Source organism: Erithacus rubecula (assembly GCF_903797595.1).
Source record: "Erithacus rubecula genome assembly, chromosome: 2".
Lineage (NCBI taxonomy): Eukaryota > Metazoa > Chordata > Aves > Passeriformes > Muscicapidae > Erithacus > Erithacus rubecula.
The window spans coordinates 61,465,447-61,485,897 of NC_136685.1; positions in this window are offsets into that span (position 1 = coordinate 61,465,447).

The window sequence follows — 20,451 nt, forward strand, 5'->3', positions numbered from 1 at the left end:
TCCTCGGAGACTTTTCTTTTAAAGATTTTTGTGGGTGTGTTGTTTTGTTTTCTTTTTGTCCCCCTAGCCTCTCTGCTGCCTTGGAATGTATAGTTGGGTAGGAAGGCTCTGCATTTAATGATTGGTAACCTGCGGGGTGGCTGAAATCCAGGGGGCTGGATGCCTGGGGGAAGTGATGGCTTGCACAGCTGGGGCAGCATCAGTGCTGTGATTTACATAGTGTATGTTTGTGTCAGCATCTTGCCTTTCCTTTCTCCTGCACATTTTGCCCTGTCCTCTCATGGGGACTGAGGTAGCAGATTACTGAAGTGATCTGATTAGAGAAAAAAAAAAAAAAAGTTTTTATCCAAAACATTTCTCTCACGTGGCATGAAGCCCAGCCCCTCACAGAGTTTTACATGGAGTACTTGAAGTGATGGAGGATTTCACTTGGAGTAGGAAGGAAGTGCTAAGGCAGGAAGTAGGGGAAAAAGAGCTGCCTTGCACCCTGCTTTGTAGAGGAAACTGCAGCAAATAAATTAACAAGTAGTCCTACCCAGGATGGAGATGCTGAGACCCAGGAATACCTGAAAAGGCAACAGCTTATTTTTGTTTTCTAAATAGTAAGCACGTTTGAATATTAATAATTACTGTTTACAGCTTGATAAACTGAAAGTTGATTGCACATTGCTACAGCTGATGTTTATCAAACAAGTCTGAGCAGGATGGCAGGAATTCATTTGATCTGAGTCTGCACAGCACAGAATGAAGTTCTGTCTTGTCAACCATAACTCCCTAGCAATATGGGAATACATTAAAAACATCAGCAACATCAATAGTTATAGAATGCATGAATATACATCCCCCTCTTTTCTGAAGGACTCCTGAGGTTTTTTGTTTGTTTTTTTTTTTTTTAAATAAACTATACACTATAGTTTATCTTATAATTTATGGTATAATGCTTATATTTCATGAAATATAAACATATATACATATGTATAAAGTCAAGGAAAATTTTCTTCTTTGAGGTGTGTATGTAAATACGCACACATACACACACATTACATGTACACACATATATTTAGGTATATAGGGGTGTCAGTATCTCTTGAGAGAAGAGGGAGGTACTTGGCATTAAGGATAAAATAAGAAATACTTTAATTTTCAGCTATCTACTTTCTGGTTAAATGTAAGGGTGAAACAGTCCACCATTATAAGTGCTAATGTTTACATAACCCTGGAGAAAGCTGTCACTGGGAATTGTAGGATATCCATTTTTTTGTGAAAAATTAAGCAATTAGTTTCATGCACATCAATCAATAACAATTTTTTATTTTACTTGGGAAAAAAGGAAATCCCTCAGGGCCCCATTCAATTCTATATATAAAAATTATTTTAATTCCTTTGCTTGTTTTTACTGTTCAGGAAGGAGTAGCTTATGCTCACTAAATTAAACCAAGACCTCAGACTGTTCAGAACACCATCACCAAATGTTTCAGAGGCTGCACTAGGAAGGACTCATTGTTAAGACAGTACTCATATAATATTTAATGCTAGGATGATGACTATAGTAATATTTATGGATAGTAACACTCAGACTTTTAATAGTTCAATCATTTGCTCTGTCTTTTAATATCAGATAATTCTGTAAGACGTGTGATTCATCTAGAAGGAAGGAAAAGGATCATTAAAGGGAAATCCCTTTTAATGCAACAGCAGCGCTTGAGGTCATGCTTGAGTTCAGCACTTGTGTCTTCCAGGAGCTGTTCTGTTGCTTCTTTTTCTGGTGGAGAAGTGATAAGAGCTTGTCAGTGCAAAGGAAGGAGGGGGGAAAAAAATCCCCTAAACATCTATCAGACAAAAAGATGTTGCTTATTACTGAATCAAGTAATGATTGCAAAAAAAACCAAACAAAGCCGAAAAGCCCCGAATCATGTCTGCCACTTAGATAGCAAGAGCTGAACTGGTTTTATGATTTTTCTTTCCATTATACTTATCTGAATGCAGTAAAAGAAACTACAGATTCCCAAGAAGACTTTTATCAGGGTATACTGGCAAGTGGCTGTACTAGAAGGAGGATTCTTATGTATGCCTCTGGGCCAAGGATTCCTCTACTTTTTATTTGTTTATTTGTTTGTTTAGTTTTGGGTTTTTTTGCATGTGTGTGTGCTCATTTTCTTCTTCTTTTTAATGTCTGTGATAGAAGTGTCAGAAGTAAAAGGCTGGTACTGCAGCGGGTTCAAAGAGGCTGAAAGTTGAAATCTTGCCTTAACTTTTCTTAACCTGAAAGTTAAATTATAAGGATTGTATTTTCCCATTAAGTCTGGTGAAACAGTGTGAAAAATGAGCTGTGGAGGCAGACACTGAACATTTTTAAGAACAGGTTTTTATTACCTGTAAGGGGATTAAGTAGGGCATTAACCACAGAGAGGATTGGCCTTAATGGTACTTACCTCCTGTTCTGGACGTAAGTTTCAGCACTGTTGTCTGTGAAATAACAATGATGATAAAGTCTTTGTCACTTGTTTTTTATTCTTCTGGTATCTGTAGATACTGCAGCAAGCCTCAGGGCCCCAAAGAACTGCAGACATAGGTGTATATAGCTACATTTGAGACAGCTGCACAGCCCAGCATTACTGACTCTCTTCTGTGCACAATACTGAGAATTCTAACAAGGCCCCAGCAAGAAGTAAGAGGAAGACCAACATTATTTCTGCTTAGGAGAGCAAAGTGATTTCAGTGGATTTTGATGGAGGCTTGGACTAGACTTGTGGCTAAACTGAGGCAAATAAGTACAGCAGTAGTAAGCCAAATCAAAGGCCCATTGACCTCACTGCCTGGTTTCTCACAGAGGTTGAAAAGCTGTCCAGGAAAGGGTACAGAAACAGGCGGGATTGTTCCCAATACTTTTCCATCCTGTGCTTTGTCACAGTTTCTTGTGGGATTTGGGGCTGTGGCTTACATTCTGGTAACTCAGCTTCTCAGTTGTATGGTAAGTTTGTGAATGTTTCTCTCCTCACACTTTTCTGTTATCATGCTTGTTTAACTTTGACTACAGACTCTTTAGAATAGGATCTTTTCTTGGGTTGTGTTTGCTGTACTTTAACACCTAGACACATGATGATTTGCCATGAAGTGTGGTCCCTGCTTCCAGAGAGTTATCATCCATGTGTAGCAGACTTCATTTAACTGTGAACTACTACTGTCAGAATGGTCTTTGATTTAGGTTGAGCTTTGATTTTGTGAGCATAAAGCACTGCATAGATGGCACTGCAGAGGGATGGATTCTGCACAGGGATGCCTTTGCTTTCAAAGCTGCCTTAATGCACAGAGCAGTGGCTGAGTTTAGGTAGTGCAAGACCAATCTTTGGAACTTTTAACTCAATCTTTAGTCTGGCATAAGTGCTGTGCTGCCAAAATGTCAGTGCACACCACAGCAGGGGACTCTAAAGCAGAGTCTGGTTTTGGAGCTGTTTGCATCAGTCAGCAGTTCAGCATCCGTGAATCAGCAACTGCTTAACAAATACACAACTAAAGATAATGCCTCACGTGAAATCAACAGCGACTACTGTTTTTTTTCTTCTATATTCCTATCTGATGGGATGATCAGCTATTCTAACTTTAGGTATGAAGTAAGCATTTAGCACAAAGCACTCCTCTGGGAGTGGATGGGGAGGATCAAGGAATGCAGCTAGCAAATACTTGCTCAATTAAAGCTCTTACTCCTCTCTCCTCTATTCCTCGAACAATTTCAACATGTAATGCAGTCAGTAAAACTTTCTTAGGTAGAAACCTGTGGTTCAGCAGACTTGCTGATCTTCCAGATCTTCAATATTGTGGATTCCTTTCCCAGTGAATTCTAGTTTCACTGGAAGTTCTTATCTTCTCCTAAAATATAAGTAGTTTGTATAATTAGAATGGAAAATAAATAACTGCAAACTGTTCTCATTTCTTTTATATGTGTCCAATAATGTATTTTGTTACCTGTTTCCATTTGTTAAGCCAGCCTTACTCTCTTTAAAATCAGTAAAGTTATTTTGTATTGTGTTTAATTTCCTTGTTCTTGGTGCATATGTGATTGGGTGACAATGTCATTCCTTGACAAAATGGGAAAACTACTGATACTGTTTTCTCTCAAGATGGAAATATCTCTTCTCAGCAGCTCTTAGTGATGGACTTACATGGGGAGGGCTAAGTGAATAAAAAGTGTCCATGTGAAGGTAATCTTTAGTCATGAATCACAGAGCATGAAGCTTGTCAGTCTTTTCCTCTGTAATTTTTGTAATTTCTCCCAAATCATCTAAATGTGAATATCACTTGGTGAATGCTTCTGGTTGGCTTTTTATGTTCACAGTTGTCTAGTCTGACAGACAAAAGCATGGTCTGTTGAGCCTCTTGGGCTGTTTTTGTGTCAGGCCCATAACTGCTGCCACATGGTCAGCATCTCCTCCAGAAACAGACTGGTTTGATTTTGTTAAACAGAACAGAATTGTAGGAGGGGTCTGGTACCAACAGTGCTGACTGTAAATTCTGTTTTAGAGTTACCAGTTTAGATGTGAGAATTAATCTCAGTTGGCACACCCTCAACCAAACTGTTTAACTGGGGTTTTACCTCAAAAGCACTAAGCATTCAATAGATTACAGAATCTCGTGTGTTAAGAGGTTAACTACATTCTGGGTCTGTTCAAAGCTCACAGCCTTCAGTGACAATGAGGAAGTGAATTCATTCCTGCACTTTCAAAAGCAGAGGAGAGGCATTTCCTTTGTGTGCATGGGGAATAACCCCCATGAGAGGCTTTATGAGTGGCCAGAAATTCAAATTAGCTTTCCAAATGTAGAGAAAATCTGTCTGCCCTGTATCAGCAGTGCCAGAATTTCCCCAAGAAAAATACCTCCAAAGAAGAATATTTATTTACACATGGGAATTTACCAGCATATGCTGAACTAAATAACAGAGTCCATAGATTTCTTCCTAAAAGCTAACAGTCATCTCCCATCAGGGAAATGGTGAGTTTGCTTTGTAAACATGGGCTTAGTCAATGTCCATGAGATGACACTGATCATGTGTTTTAGCTTAAAAAGTACATTGTTTTCTTCTGATTTCAGAGTGAAGGGAGTCCCCATTTTTGCAGTGACAGCACTTATTAGTAAGACTAACATAATCATTGATTCCTAACTTCACAGAGAGGATTTTTAGAGATTTCTGCTCTTTACATGGGGAAAGTGTGTTTTCATGTTATGTGCTCCCACTTTTGTAATTTTTGATGATTCAGAAGCAAAAATTGCAGCTGCTTGCTACAAATTCCAATTTATCCATTCAGGTGGACAGCAGTAAAAGTAGTCCCAGACAATCATACATAGTCCCAGAGAATCATACAGGAAAAGGAAACGTATATCATATCTAGGAGATATTATAGAAATATATGTGTCTGTGGTGTACGTGGAACACCCCAAGTAATTGTCTCTGTCCACACGGTTCTAGAGCATTAAAACAAAGGACTATCTGATCTGGATCACCTGGACCGTGTAAATAAATGCATCTATCTCTCTTCATATAGAGCGGGACTCCCTTTTGATGGGGCAGTGATGGAGTCCAGACTGTATGGGACAGGCACCTTTTGAGAGGCCATAGGTTTAAGATTTTTTGGTATGTCTGTAACAGTTCATTGCCCAAAAGCATTTATCATGCTTTCTAACTGAACTGATGAATTTTTCTTACACTTAAGAGGAGGCATTTCTTTATTTGGTAGATCACTTTTACAGAAATTTGCTTTTTCTATTGTTAAACTTTCTTTTTTTTTCTTTTTTTTTTTTTTTTTTTTTTAATGGAAGAGCTGCTGAAGTCCTACTCAGCTCCTCACCATTGTTATCAAAATAATTTACCTTTCAAGTCCTCTCCATACAGAAGAATAAATGACAAAAACCCCTAAAAAACAGATGCTTTTTGCATAAAGGTAGAGTGAAGGAAATACTCCACTGTGGACAAGATAAAGATTGAAAATTCATTGCCAAAAATTTAAGTTCGCTTTTTTATTCTGAGTTTATCAGCTGAGTCATGCCTGGTTTGTGGAGTAGAAGACAAACAATTTAGGAAATCCAGTACACATCTTGTCCTGATCTCCTGAGCCTCCTCTTTCTGCTCTTTGGCCTTTTTTTCCCTTTTATGATTATGCACTTTGCCCAAACTAGTTCATTTTAGCAACAGATGAAAGCAAAACACTAACTTTATGGCTAATTCTCAAATAACTCGTCATGAAATTTCATAAGAACTTGTGGCACAATGCCAGAAAGCCCACAGTCAGTAACTATTCCATGGGATTTGTTACTGCAATAAAGGCCTGCTCTAGTGTGAGGTGTTTCAATGAGGTCAATTACACCTGCCTGCATAGGTTTTCCCTGGCAATTTCAGCAGTTTATGGCATCCTGTCATTTCCTGGACTAAATAAATAATTTAGGTATACATTGAGCACCAGCTATGATATTCTCCCAAAGAAACATCTGCATTTCAGGGATGGTACCTGTTTACAAAAAAAAAAAAAAAAAAAAAAAAAAAAAAAAAGAAAGCAAGAATGAGAATCAAGGAGTTCCCAGGTCACATCATCTGCTGAGAAACACACAACGTGTATTTGTGTGTAAACAACATTTATTCTATTAGGTAATGCAATTGCTGTATGATCCAGTAAGGATATATATCTATGCACATGTGAGTACACAGATGGTAGAGAAATGGAACAGAAAAGGCTTAATCATAAGATGATAGAGGCAGCAAAATGCAAGCAACAGGAACAAAGAGTGTGGCACAGTATTTACAGAGTGGGTGTTCTCACAGCTTCCTCATGAGTTCTCTGGCACTCTCAGCTTTTCAGCACTTGCCCACAAATCCTTTGTGACTTTCTGTTCTTATGAGTACAGTGCCAGGATACTGCACAGCAAGTCTGCAGGCTGTGCCTGTGAGTGCACCTGCCCCTGCTGCCCAGATCTGCCTGCATTGAACACCCCATAGCTGCTGACTCTTGGGGTAGCCAGGGCACTGTAAGATCATGTCTGTCTGCCCTGATAGCATCCTTTCTGTTCATCTCACTACCTGAGCAGGAACGTATCTCTTTTAGCGTATCCAGTGTCCAGTGGTTCTAACAGCACTGTGATCAGTAGTTGTCATGATTCATAAACTATATCCTGAGAGGGGCTTAATTTGAGTCACTTCAGTGTGATGGAAAATCAAATTGAGTGATAAGCTTCAGGCTTTTCTAGTGATCCTTCAAGATCATGAGTCCTAGGGGCAGCATGTCAGCATCTGAGTGTCTCTCTAGGTATGCTCTGACATGGTCACTCTCATTGTGCCCCTGTGAGTACTCAGTTTGGACTTGTCTGTTTTATAGAAGTTCTCCACCTGAAACAACAGTCATTAGTTGTTCCTGGTCACAGGCCAGGACCTAAGCATGCATCATTCCAGGAGTCCCTGTGCTTCTATGGCTGTTTACTCCTCTGGCTGTGGGTCCATTACATTGGCTCTGGGAGCAGGTATCTATATGATCTGTCTATGTTCTCTTTCTATGGTATGTTGAATCCCTAGAGGTCCGGGGAGGAAGTAATCCCTGCACATTCTGCCTTTGTAATACATTCTTGTGGAGACTGCAGTAAAAAGATCTATTCTGCCCCCCTTGGCTGCTTGGCATGTGTACTTTAACTGGGCATTAATGAAAACAGGGTTATCTCCAACCTTGTGTTCTGCAGAGATTAGTTCCTTTACAGATAGGACAGATGGCACCACAGTGGGAGTAGTTTACAACAGGCCAAAGTAGAGCTTTGCTGTTACTTCAAAGTTCAAAGTGGGAGTTTTCAAACTCTGAAGAAACTTCCTGGTACCAGAGCTATCCCAGGCAGAGAGGATGACTCTTTCCAAGGAAGTCCTGCATGATTCTGATGAAGCTCTGAAGTAGTTTGTCTGCTTCTGCCGAGCTGTGCATAAAGCCCCCACAATGCTGTTGTAGTGCATAGCTAATTTAACATCTGAATGTCAAAGGTAAATCCCCTAGCTGAACATTCATCACAGCATGAGCATTGTACAGGTTAGAGGCACCTACACATGCTTACCCATTTCTTGCCTTATTTCAATACTCAGTGTGTCTGCTTGATGTTAGGCCAGCACTGTTACCATTAAGAGAAAGTTGATCAGCTTCTCAGGAATGACATTAGAGCGTGTGTTTTCATCTTTTGTCTTAATTACAACCACAATCAGGCAAAAATAGTTACTGAAATGTTCAGCATTGCTGGTGTTAAAAACCAGTTTCCTGGTTTTTTCCATGTTTGTTAACCCCTTTTTTAAAAAGATAAAAGTATCAGAGTCTCCAGTGTGAATTTTGTGACAGGTGAGAACAAGGGAAAGCCTGACTTAAAACAGATAATTCTTTTCTAGAGACAAGACAAAGAAAGAAAAATACAAACTTTTGTCTCTTTAAAAAAATTACACTAACTTTTTATTTAAATTGATCTGATGGCCCAGTCTTAGAAAGAGGCAGAAACCTGATTTCTTGCAATTATAAGACTTACTCATCAGAAATGTGCTATTTGCCACTCAAAGAAATGTCAGCCCAAACCAATTGCTATTTGAACTTGTGGATAGAGACTTGCTTGCCATCCAAGAAATATGCTCTGATTGACCTGAAACTGCCAAGAGTCAGGTCAAACACTTCCACCTGTCTTCAGGGTGAAGGCAAGCAGAGATATCAATTCCCCCTGTTGCCCAGAGGTGTCATGTACCCAGTGTTGCTGTTCCTGCCTCTGCCATGGAAGGCTGAGTGAAGACAGGGGCAAACCTACCCTCCCTTTACCCTTCTTGGTGATGAAAGAAAACCTGCAAGCTAGGCTGGAACACAGAGTATGAAGGAGTCTTTCAATCCCTCTTGTTCAAAGTGTGGCATTTAAATTTTTTTTTTTTTTTTTGGGTAGGAGAGAAAGTGCCAAGAATTCAAGGTTTCATCATAAACTAATGATGAGAAATCTTACTGAGACTATTCTAATTAAGAACTAAACATTTCCAAATAGGGTAGGTGAGACTCAAGATGCAAGTCCACACCCTGGACTGTGCCAGCTAGTGATACTAGATGTAGATAAAGAGCCTGTGTCTCCTCACATCCCAAAATACTAACCAAAGACTCTTTAGTTAAAAGGTAAAAGTTTAGTTAAAAGGTAGGTGACTGTAACACCATCTCTTTGTTCTTTACTTTGTGCCCTTTTTTTTTTGTATTTCCAATGCTACAAGTTGAAATGAAAAGTCTTCTAATGAGTAAAAGTGCAGGTGATTATAATCTTTTCAGGTTAATAAAAGAAACAGAAAAATCTGCATTTTTTAACAGATCAAACCACTTTTTTTACTGATTTTTTTGTTCTTACACTAAACCAGACCAACTTCATCCAGAGATGGAGTAAACTGCCATCCTGTAACTGTGTGCTCCCCACAGCCTGATGGAGTACATTTCATCCCCTTACAGATCCAGTATAGCCCACCAGGTGCAACTGTGCAGGGTGAGCCAGAGGAGGTTTGCTCCAGCCCAGACTTGTAGGACAAGGCTGCACATCCTACAATTCCAGCTCCCCACTAGTCCAAATCAAGGTGGGAGGCAACAATTATGTAATGACTTTGTAAGGGAAAGAATGGAACTTGTCCCTGCCTCATAGTTTTAGTGCTCTTTGTTTTGCTGGCAGTCATTGTAGAAGAGGGGAATATATGGTGACTTGGGAAGAGCCTGGTGTTACTTGAGTAGCAGTTGAGACTTGGAGATGATTGCTGGCAACTGAAGTTGGAGAACACAGCTTCAAAGCTGGGGAGACTGTGGATGCAGAACAGATTCTGTGGGAGATAGGAAACTGCATAAAGGAAGCAATTCTGTCAGTCATTCATTTATCAACCCTACTAGAGTAGAAACAAAAACCTGGATTGGGAAAAAACACCAGCTCCTCCTACAGCTAAAGGGATGAGAAAAGGAAATGGATGGAGAAAAAAGATCAGGTAAAGGAAGAACCAAGTAGGAAAGGGATAGGAGGTGCTATGGGGAAAGGCTATGAAGAGGATTCAGAAAACAGAAAATGGGAAGGTGAAGACTATCAACAAAATGTCCAGTATTATGAATTTTGAAGTGATGAAGTCTTAGTCTAATGGGCTAGAAGAAGACTGGGACTTGGTAAAGCAGGAAAAAAAGAGCTTGGTGGCAAAATGTGAGGAATAAATACTGAAAACTGAAGACAATAAAATTAGAGGGATAGGAAGAAACCAGTGAGACCTGAACAAGGAGGAGTGAGGAATGAAAAGGGGAAAACATGAAACAGTGGGCATAAACATTGTGTGCCCCACTGCACAGTCTGTGCTAGAGTATGGTTTGATGTTCCCACTCATTGAGTTTTGCCATTTCTACACCAGAGGTAGAATGTGCCCATCACCTTTGTCCCTCACTTCTCTTGCTCTCCCTGAGACTTAAGAACATTGAAGTCAGTAAGTGTGATAAAGAAGAACGGCTGCTTCCTTCAGCTAATACATTTGTCCTGGGGAATCAGGGATATGAGGCAGAGAGAAAAGAACATCCCCCACGTGTCCAGGACCTCCACCTTGCTCGATGTCTTGCTTGCAGCTGTAGGTTGAAGAGAGAGTGCACCAAGATCAAGGACAGCATGTGGTGAAGGCAGTCACGTGCTGTCCTGAGAAACTTTGCTTATCCTCCTCTTTGCCACAAAATTTCTGTGTGGTACTGGAAAAATTTTTGAAACCTACCTTGTCAGAGGTGATGACTGACTGGGTGCTCCTTGTATTATGCATGTGTGGGTGGAGATTTCATGTCTGACGTGAAGGAGTGCTGAGTTCTCACAGCAGAAGCTGAGGTAATACATACTGGGCTTCGGAGACAGAAAGCAGAGTATTAAACAAAATGAGAAATCAAGTCCTAGGGAGTACAAAAAAGTAATGGAAACTTTTGACCTTAATCACTTTGGGCTTCAGTTCCCTATGTGTAAAATGTGGATTGTACCACCCCCTCATGCTGCAGGGCTTACTAACAAAAACTAGCTCACATTCAAAGATACTCAGATGCTTTGGTGATGAGGCAAGAGCAAGACTCCCTGAGTAATTTCATTTTCAGAGCCATGTTCAAGTGTAAATGTAATGTAAATGTTCAAGCCATGTAAAGTGTGAGACTAAGCACTGAGCAAAGAGCAGGACATGAAAGCCCAAAGACCTGCTCACCAGATAAGTAGCTTTGCAGCCTGTGCATGCAAAGAGATGGCAGTGGGGTAGGAAAAGTCATTGTGAGATCATGAACGAGCTCTTTCCTAAGGTAACTTAAGTTTTACAGTTTGTTTGGTTTGTAAATGTCCAATAAACATTTTTGTGTGCAGTATAAACATGTGTTGGCAAAGATATTTGATGAACTAGACATTTCTCTCTGCCTATAATGCATGGTGAATGATGCTTTCCTTGTCAGAGAAGTACACTGTGTTGGTGAATAATTTTGATATTAATAAATAATCTTAATTAATATTTTGGCATTCAAAGTTGTAGGTTCTTAGAAAAGCAAGCATCATGACCATTGTATGCATCTATTCTATCAATATTTGAAATGTGCATTCGAGAGTTGTAAACAAGCCCTGGATCCCTGGATCTTGCTTTTTTCCCCAAAGATGGAACAAGGCATGCATTTTTGTTCCAGTCACACTGAGTTAGAAACACTGCATATTTAAACAGGTCTGCAGTTTACCTTGGAGTCTAGTAGCTGTCTCACCATTTGGCATAACTAGGGTCAGGTCTGGGATAAATAATTACTTAGGAACACTGAGCATGATAGGGGAAAAATCCAGGTCTGATATAGAAGGAAATCTAAATGAATCTTGATTTTACAAAAAGATGGATGGATCTGGTTTGATGGAATCAAAAGAGCTTTTGGTATCTACAGCTGAAATCCAGGGATATGGATGAGGAATCTGACTTTGGAGCTAAAGGCAGTTTCCTAGAATTGACATTTACCTGTACATTAATGAGGAGAGGGGTATTCCTTTCGATTGCTCTGAGAGTGTGTGGAATCCCCTCAGAAAACTGATCATGAAACTGTCACCAATAGTTTTAAAGTCACACATTTGGTGGTTTGTTTTTTAAAAATTTCTGTGAGTCATAGGAATCTGTGAGGCCACTTGGGAGCAGGAGAAGAAAAAAGAAACCCTCTACAATGTAGGTCACTAATTCTCAAAAAAGTCAGTGAAGAAAAAATGAAAACCTCTAATCAAGTGTAAGTCCTTGCACTAGTCGCTATTTTGGGTACAGAAACATTTTCTGAGCAAAAAAGAACCCACACCTTTGTTTTCTTCTCCACCATCATTTATTCCAAATGTCATTACAGTCTGTAGATTCAGAAAAATGAATCTGACAGCACAGAGGACATTTATTAATGTTTAGTAACATCTTAAATATACACAATTTTCTTGTTGTTTGTCTTCACTAGTGGTTTCTCTTAGTCTCAGACTTGAGTTTTCCCTTTTACATACTCTGCATCCATAGCAGGAAGGGTAATGTCTTTTCTTCCCCTTTTAAAAAACTTGTTGCAATATTTAAAAATATGGTTTAAAACTAAGGCCAAGATTTCTTGAACAATACTGTGGGAATAAAGAATAAAAGGTAAACAAAGGGATTGTGATGTTTCTTACCTTTGCTGCAGTTCTACCTACAGCTGAAATTGTGAGTCTGACATCAGCTAGTAGAAAATGTTTAATAATAGTTATTGTGTGAGCAGAAAATGCTGTAGGCCTTGACCTGTAATTTATCTTCACTACAAGCTCCTTCTCTCCAGTCTCAAGTATCTCCTTCAACTGATTCTCTCCAACAACTGATTCTCTGCTGCATTTGCTGTTTTGGCATATTAGGATTTGCTGGCAACTAGCTCTTTCAGTAAAGATTGGTACCCATGGCATGGAGGAAGCTCCTGAGCTCCTGAGAGGTGTCTTGGGATCTGGAAGAGAGCACAGAAACAGCAACACAGTCACTGAGGAGGTATCAAGTTCTAATCATCTCAAGCCACTAAGGACCCTATCAATGAGGTTTTATCACAGATAGGCTGTTAGGGAGCTTCTAGTTTATCTGGGTAAACTTCTGGAAGATGATCTTTCTGGCATACCTTCTTGAGCAATTACAGTTTTGTTTTTTTTAAAGGAAAAAAAAAAAAAAGAAAAGAAAAGGAGCGGGACAGCTGATTTTAATTATTTATGATGTTGTTTCTAACCCAGTACATTTGAGAATTTGGTTTATTATCTGGAAGAACATATCTATTAGTTATATTGGCCTGCTGCATGCAAACACATGAACTTAGGCCTAAAAAAGAATAGTGAAAATAATTAGGAATCAGGTCAGTGTGTGTAGAGTTCATATCTTATCTGAACAACTCATATAGCTGGAAAAAATGGAGAAAAAATTGAACATATAAGCCCTTCCTCTACTCTTTAATAGAAGATAGAGGTTTTCAAAAATGTATTTGCATGTTGGAGAATACATCTTTCACTGAGAAATTTAAAAGGCACAGAACTTTGAGCTGAAAGAAGATCAGCTTGGTTTTTGATAGGCATGCCTTCCTCCTAAAGGAGACAGGGCAAGGTGCTAATGGTAGAAAAAGTCAAACCCAAGTGGCTGGATGTTAAAGCTACACAAGTTCAAAAGAGAAAGTAACTGCTCATAACTAAATTACAGTTAATTGTTATTGGGACAAATACGAGATGAAGTCAAGATCTCGAGTGTCAAATCAAAACAGGACTGCTCTCTGGATGAAAAGTGTCAGCCAGACACCACTGAATGTGCTGGCTGTATTCAGTACAGGGGTGACTTGGAGACTTGTAACACTGGGATTGGTGAATGATTGGATTGTGTTTACATAACTGTGAAGATGTGCTTCTGTGCTGCAGTAAAAGACAAAAATTATGCTGATAGAGGTTAGGTCTTTCTTAATAAACTATGTCTGAAGCCAAAATTGTATGATTCCAGTAAAAAGTGCACCCCTAATTTACAAAGTTACTTGCCAAAAAATATGGGGTTATCTGAGGAGTGAAGTGACTATTTTTGCCTCAGTTTTTTGGTTTTTCTTTCCTTTTCCCTAATTTGGACACTGACTGTAACAAGTGAGAAGGCTGTTGAAATGTGGCTATTTCAAACACACCCTGAAATTGGATTAGGCCATGTGAAATAGACCTGTGTGTGTAGACACTGAATAGGAAGTCTCTTTACTGACATCCACAGCCTCTTAAACAGATTGAAACATCATCCTGTAAACCCACTCATAAAAGGAGGAGACTTATCTCTTCCCTGTAGGAATTATATCCACAGAGCAGTTATGGGTCATAAAGGTGCATTGACTTCCATGAAAATGAAAAATGGCCAAATTGGGTAATAAACATCCTTGTACAGTTATGTTTTAACAGAATTAGGCATACACAAAAATAGCAACAGGTATATAAAAAATCCTTTTCAATATAAGGTAACTAGTAATTATTTTTTTAAATTGCTATTTTTTCCACTCAGATCTTCAAATAATATTGTTTACTTTGGGGTGTCTTTTTTTTTTATGTACTAGACACCCAAAAGAAACTTAAGGAAGGACACTCATGCAGTACTTTAGAAGAATTGGCTTGGTTTAAGTACCACTCTAAAAGACATCACCAAAGGCAAATGAGATGATCAGTCACTTTAGAATGGTTTGCAGCACCAAGGAGTGGACTTCTGTGTGCATGTTTGCATTACTCCTGGGCTGCTGAAACACTGATCTCTATGGTTTTCAAACAGAAGTATTTAATACTGCTGCAAGCCTTTAGCATTTCCCTGCCTAGCAGTCATGATAGAGGGGAGTTTTATCTTGTGAGGGCTGTCTGGGCAGGGTGGCAAGGCTGCCATGGCTGGAGGGAGAGCTTGTATGATCCTCCTGCTACTATTTTATCAGTGGGGGAGAGTCTGTGCTGATACGTGCTGCTGCTACACGCTTGGAAAAATGCACAGTGAATCAGGTTGGTGATGTTGCATCATGGTAATACATGCTGGTTGCTTTCATTATGGCTTTAAGCAACAGTGCTTTTCTCCTAGTGGATGCATGTTTAGAGAATTAAAGGAGTAAAGTGCAACATGCTGATCATGGAAAAAAGGTCAAACCACTTTCATCCTTTCCTATTGTCTCCCTTTTTTTTCCACAGCCTTTATGACTTTCTCTTCAAATAACAGTCATGCTGCTGCAGACTTTCAGTATCTCTTAACCTCATAGATTCTTTTCATACCTGTCAGTGGCCCCAACAGACCAACTATTGCTTAGAGACAGCTGTTGACATCCAACCCATTTTATTTGCCTTAGCTACATGATCAGTGTCACCCCAAAAAACATTTATCTGGTTCACTTGCTGGCGTAGCTGCTTCAAGAGATTACAGATTGAAATCATTGGTATGTTGTGTTTCTGTCTTCTGTTATCTGTTCAGTGGAAAGGCCCATCCCTGCTTCTCTGGTCTGGAGTAAAACTGTGTGCTAAAGATATGTGCATGTGGGAATGAAGAACCTCTGTGGAAATGAAAAACTATTATATTCTTAGAAATGGATGGCCTGTGCAAGTGCTGAGTGGAATGGTCAGTCATTTCAGCCCACTTGGGGTACCAAATGTGGGAGGATGTGCCCATGCTTGTGAACATTTATGTAGGTATAGGGGTATAGGCAATTTAAATATTGCTTGACTGCTTTTTTCTAAGCAATAGCTTCTCTTTTTTTCCCTCTTTTTTTTTTCTTTTTTTTTTCTTTTTTTTTTTTTTTTTTTTTTTTTTTTTTTTTTCTTTTTAACAGAGGGGATTGCCAGAATTGACTAACAAAGACAAGAGCAGACTAAAAGTTTCCTTAACAGGAAGTCACTAGCTCTCCACTAAGCAAGTGGGGAGGAAAAGCCTTTAAAAATGTTCAAACTTTCTTATGCAAATTTCAGTTACACACAAGTTTTGGGAGAACTTATTCAACAGTGAATTGAACAGTCTCTCAGCGACTATAAATGCACAGGACACAAAACTGTGCAGCACAGCACAGAAATCTAAAGGTGAGGGTGCTTTCAGGTCTCCCAGGGTGTTGTTCCACTGTTTACAAACAACCTAGTTTAGCCTGAGTGTAATTTATTTTCTAAGAAAGACATGAAAAGAGCTTTAAAGCAAAAATAGAGCATTTAAAGGCAAAGTAATGCAGTTCCTCTAGAGGAGCATGACAATTTCTCAAGTGAAGGCATTTATTATCCTTGTAGTCAGATTGTTTCTGAGTGACTGAAACACCTGAAACGCCATTATTAGAAAATGTCCCAGAGCCCTGTCAGAGATCAAGGATGGTTTCTAGCTGCTCTTCTCAGGTACATTAAGGAGATAATCTTTATCTTCAGATTGTTCTGCCTTTGACTTGGGAGTTGCATGCATGCTTTCTTTGTGACCTGGTGATTCCCATCACATGACAGAGATAAGCACATGAGCAGTGACTTAAGCTTTGTTCAATGGCAAGATATCATCAGAGGGTAAAGCAGAAAGAGTGCTAAATGAGAGACAGGCCACTGTTAACAGGCTGTCTTCTCTCAGCAGTCCTCATGGTAAAAAGGAGCCTTATGGATGTGAAGCAGTTCTGCTGAATTGAAGAGTCACTGCAGCTGCCACAACGGCCTTCCTGAAAAGCAGTGTTGGTACCAGGATCTCTTCCCTGGACCTCTGTCTGTCTCCTGCAGACAGCCACAGAGAATCTTTGTGTAGGTTTCCACTGGATTTTGTGGGATAGCCTGCAGAGGGCAAGGGCCTTGGTGTGTGCTAGATGTTGCCTTATAACTGCACTGTCTGGCACACACCCCAGAGCTGAAGATCTTTGTGTGCCTGGCCCAATGGCTGTCACACAGACCAGCCTGTGGCTGTGCTTTTGCATTTGAGTGAGCTACCTGTGGCTGAGGTATCTGCCTGCTCAAAGCAGGCACAAAGCCTCAGGAGAGTGTTGCTTCATGAGCTAGTGCTTCGGGGTGAGAAGTGCAGGCTGTCATTTTTGTTGCCAGTTTCCTCAGCTCAACCCCTTCACAGATCAAAGGCACAGTGTTTAATCATGGTGACATGGCCATGCATCTTCAGGAAGACTGTCTGCCTACTCACCAGCTCCTGGTGTGCAAGACCTGGGCTATATTCTTGCTTCTGTTCTGGTATCCCTCTGAGTTTCCTCATCCATCAAGTGTGGATAAGGGTGCTACTCTCCTTTGTGAGGGATGTTGTTGTGTGAATGAAGTAGTGTGCAAGGGAGACAATTGTGGGAGGGCAGAACTCAGCGCTGGGCTGCTGCAGTTTAGGGTATATTGCTCTGCTGTGTGTACAGTGACAGCTGTAATCCTTGTCAGACTAGGGGAGAGGTGGTCTCTTGGCTCACTTTGCACATCTTCTTGATGAAGTAACCCCTTTTATCTATGTGGCTGACATCTGAGAGAAATTAGTATTCTCTAGGGAACTGAAAGTGCTTCTTGATACATCAGAGAATTTTATTCCCTAACAGACAAGCACAAAACTTTTTACCTAGAAATAACCCTGGCCAAATCAACTGTCTCTAGCTGTCCACAGCCTTAGGTTATCACACAGCCACACATGCCACACACAAGTAGATAAAGTGCTTTGGGTGCAGCTGGGAAGTGGGAGATGGGAAGGAAATTCCTGGGTACTGCAGATGGCAGCAGTGGAAGGAATTACTCAGGAGGCAGCAGGTTTTTTTTTCTGACTCAATGCTGATCCAGTACCTCTGCTTGTTGTTAGACAAATTGTTGTGCATAGTCACTGTCTTTCTCATGGTATTTATAAGTGATATTTTGACACTTTATAGCATCAGCAGATGCTACAACACTTTTTGAAGTATCAGATTGAGATCAGTTTTTTATGGATCATGACAGACAAGGTAAGCAGCTTGGGCATTCAGAGGTAATCTGTCCTACCCCTGCCCTGAGACCAGGCTTCAAAAACCTCAGCTGATTGTGACAGATATCCCTATTGCCTGTTCTTATACACCTACAATGACAAAGCTTTCACACTTGCTGTTGACAATCTGACCCAGCATCTCCTTAGTTTTACTGACTGGGAATGTCTCCTCCTGTTTACCTTGCAGCACCCTAACTTGTGCACTCTGCAGTTGGAGCCAAGCAGTATAAACATTATTTGGCACTAAACACTTCCACTTTGCAGAAAATAATAAAGTTATTCTTTTTCCTATTAAAGAGATGTGGGGAAATTAGGTATTCGTAGTGCAAATATCTAGTTTCAGAATTTGTTTTCTGTCTTTATAATGAAAAGCCAACTAGGAGAATCCACCACTGCAGGCTGCATGTCTCAGGTGCCTCTGGATGTCTCTGTGCCCTGACCTGCAGTTAGGACCAGTGACAGCACGAAGCCTTAAACCCCATGTGAACTTGGCACATGCTGTGACTGCTGCTGGCACCAGTCCTGGCAGGGGCTGGTTCAGTCAGCAGGGCTGCAAGGTCTGGCATCACTTCACTCTGGCATTTCACAAGTCTGCAGCAGAGCTGGAGGCCGTTGTGATAGAGGTGGGGTGGATATGTGGGCAACTGAGTCAGTGTCTGGGGCCAGTGCTCACATTTGGTGACCTTGTTGTCACCCACCCATCCCCGAGAGTTCTCTCGCCATGTCCTGGGCGTGTTTCTCTTTTTGGTTGTGTGAGGGACAAGTGGCTCCTGGAAGACTTCAGAGGTTTCACCTGTGCTGGGCAGTGACATTCAGCATGTGCCCCACAGCACATCATCTGGGTGATCCTGGTGGGTGCTGACACCAGGTGTGGTTTGGGCACAGCCAAGAGCACAGTGAGACCATGAGTGGCACTGGGCAGCTCAGGAAGACACATTCCTACCATAGTAACAGCATTAAAAATTTTTCAGGACTTCCTGCAGAAGCAAACACAAATAAGAATAATATCTCTTTCAAAAGTCTTCAAAGAGCTTCAGATCAGGCCATATGCCCCCTCCTGTCCTATAGACTCATCTTTTAACTTCACTGTTACTAACCAGATAGTTAAGCAAACAGCTGGATCCTGAATAAATCAAGTCAACAGCACAGCAATAGTACACACCAGGGTGTGCTACAAACCTCAAAGTAAAAATTAATTTATTATCTGCCTGGATATAAATTTGTGGTGCAGGTCCTCATTTTCCCATACTGTCCCATCCCACTAAAAATGCCAGCAGAGGAGTTTGTCTTGTTACAGCATGGATGTGTCTACAGTTTTTGCTTCTGTAGGTCATAATCAGCAGCCACTGCCTGCATAGCAATTCCCTTAAAATTTTTCTCTTTCAAGTGTGGTCACTGTACTTTCTCCTTACCCAGGAAAATTCAGTCCTCAAGTATCAATTTTAAACGTGCATATATCATAAGTCCACTTGTATATTGATTCATTATTGTGCCTCTGCTTAATTAAGCAAGAATTTTGTGTTAGCCAAACTCTTGCAATTGTGTAATAGCAGAAAAAATATAAAAGAATACCATTGCATCATTTATGATGCACATTTACCAATATTCCTGGATGCATCTATTTCTTGTGTACCAAGAATGTGGCAATTTCACACAAATTGATTGCCACTTCACTGAAAGTGACTTTTAGCTATATAAACCAGGGGAAACCACTATTATTTTTCATTTCCCAACAACAACCAATTTAGTTTGAAACTGATATTTTGTAATAGCTGAAATGAAGATATTTTCTACCAGACTCTCCTGATAACTTTTTACTGTAAGATGGGCAACACTGGACTGATGGAAGCAGATCATTTCCACTAAGAAAGGTCATCAGGCCTATTGCAAAAGCAGCCAGTTCCAGCTGGACACATAATGACTAATTTTTAACGAAAGTTTTTTTCAAGTCTGTTGGTTTGCTCATTTTTGCTCTACACTGACTTTCTACATTTTCAACTGTTTTGACAAAAGCTCCAAAATTTCTGAAGTGCAGCTATTTTCTGCTCAACTTTCTAATAGTTGCCTAAAAGCATTTTGATTTTAAGGACATGTAAACCTGCAGATAGAAATGCCAGCTCTAAAGAAGAAAGTGATTTTTCTCTTTGTTCGGTTAACCCATTTTTGACCTGGCAAACATAGCTGTGATTCAGGTGATCTCCAGCTACAGTGGAGAGCTTGTTGATCTTGCTTCAGCTGAGGCCACAGGCTGCTCTCATGAACATTGTTTTTGCAGGCGTGTGGGTCTGCTGACGTCCTTTGGCTTCCTGTTCAGTGAGGTTGTGCTTGGTGTCCTCGGATTTAGGCACAATGTGAGTTTTCTTAGGCTGCACCCTGCAGCTCTCGTTTTGTTTCATCAGCCCTTCCCTGCCTGTGAATAATGGTTGTGCTCACATCATGCTGCGGGGAGGGAAGGTCCCCTCTGCTGCAGCCCTTTCGGTGACAGCAGTGTGGGTGAGGTAGGTGTCTGTGGGAAG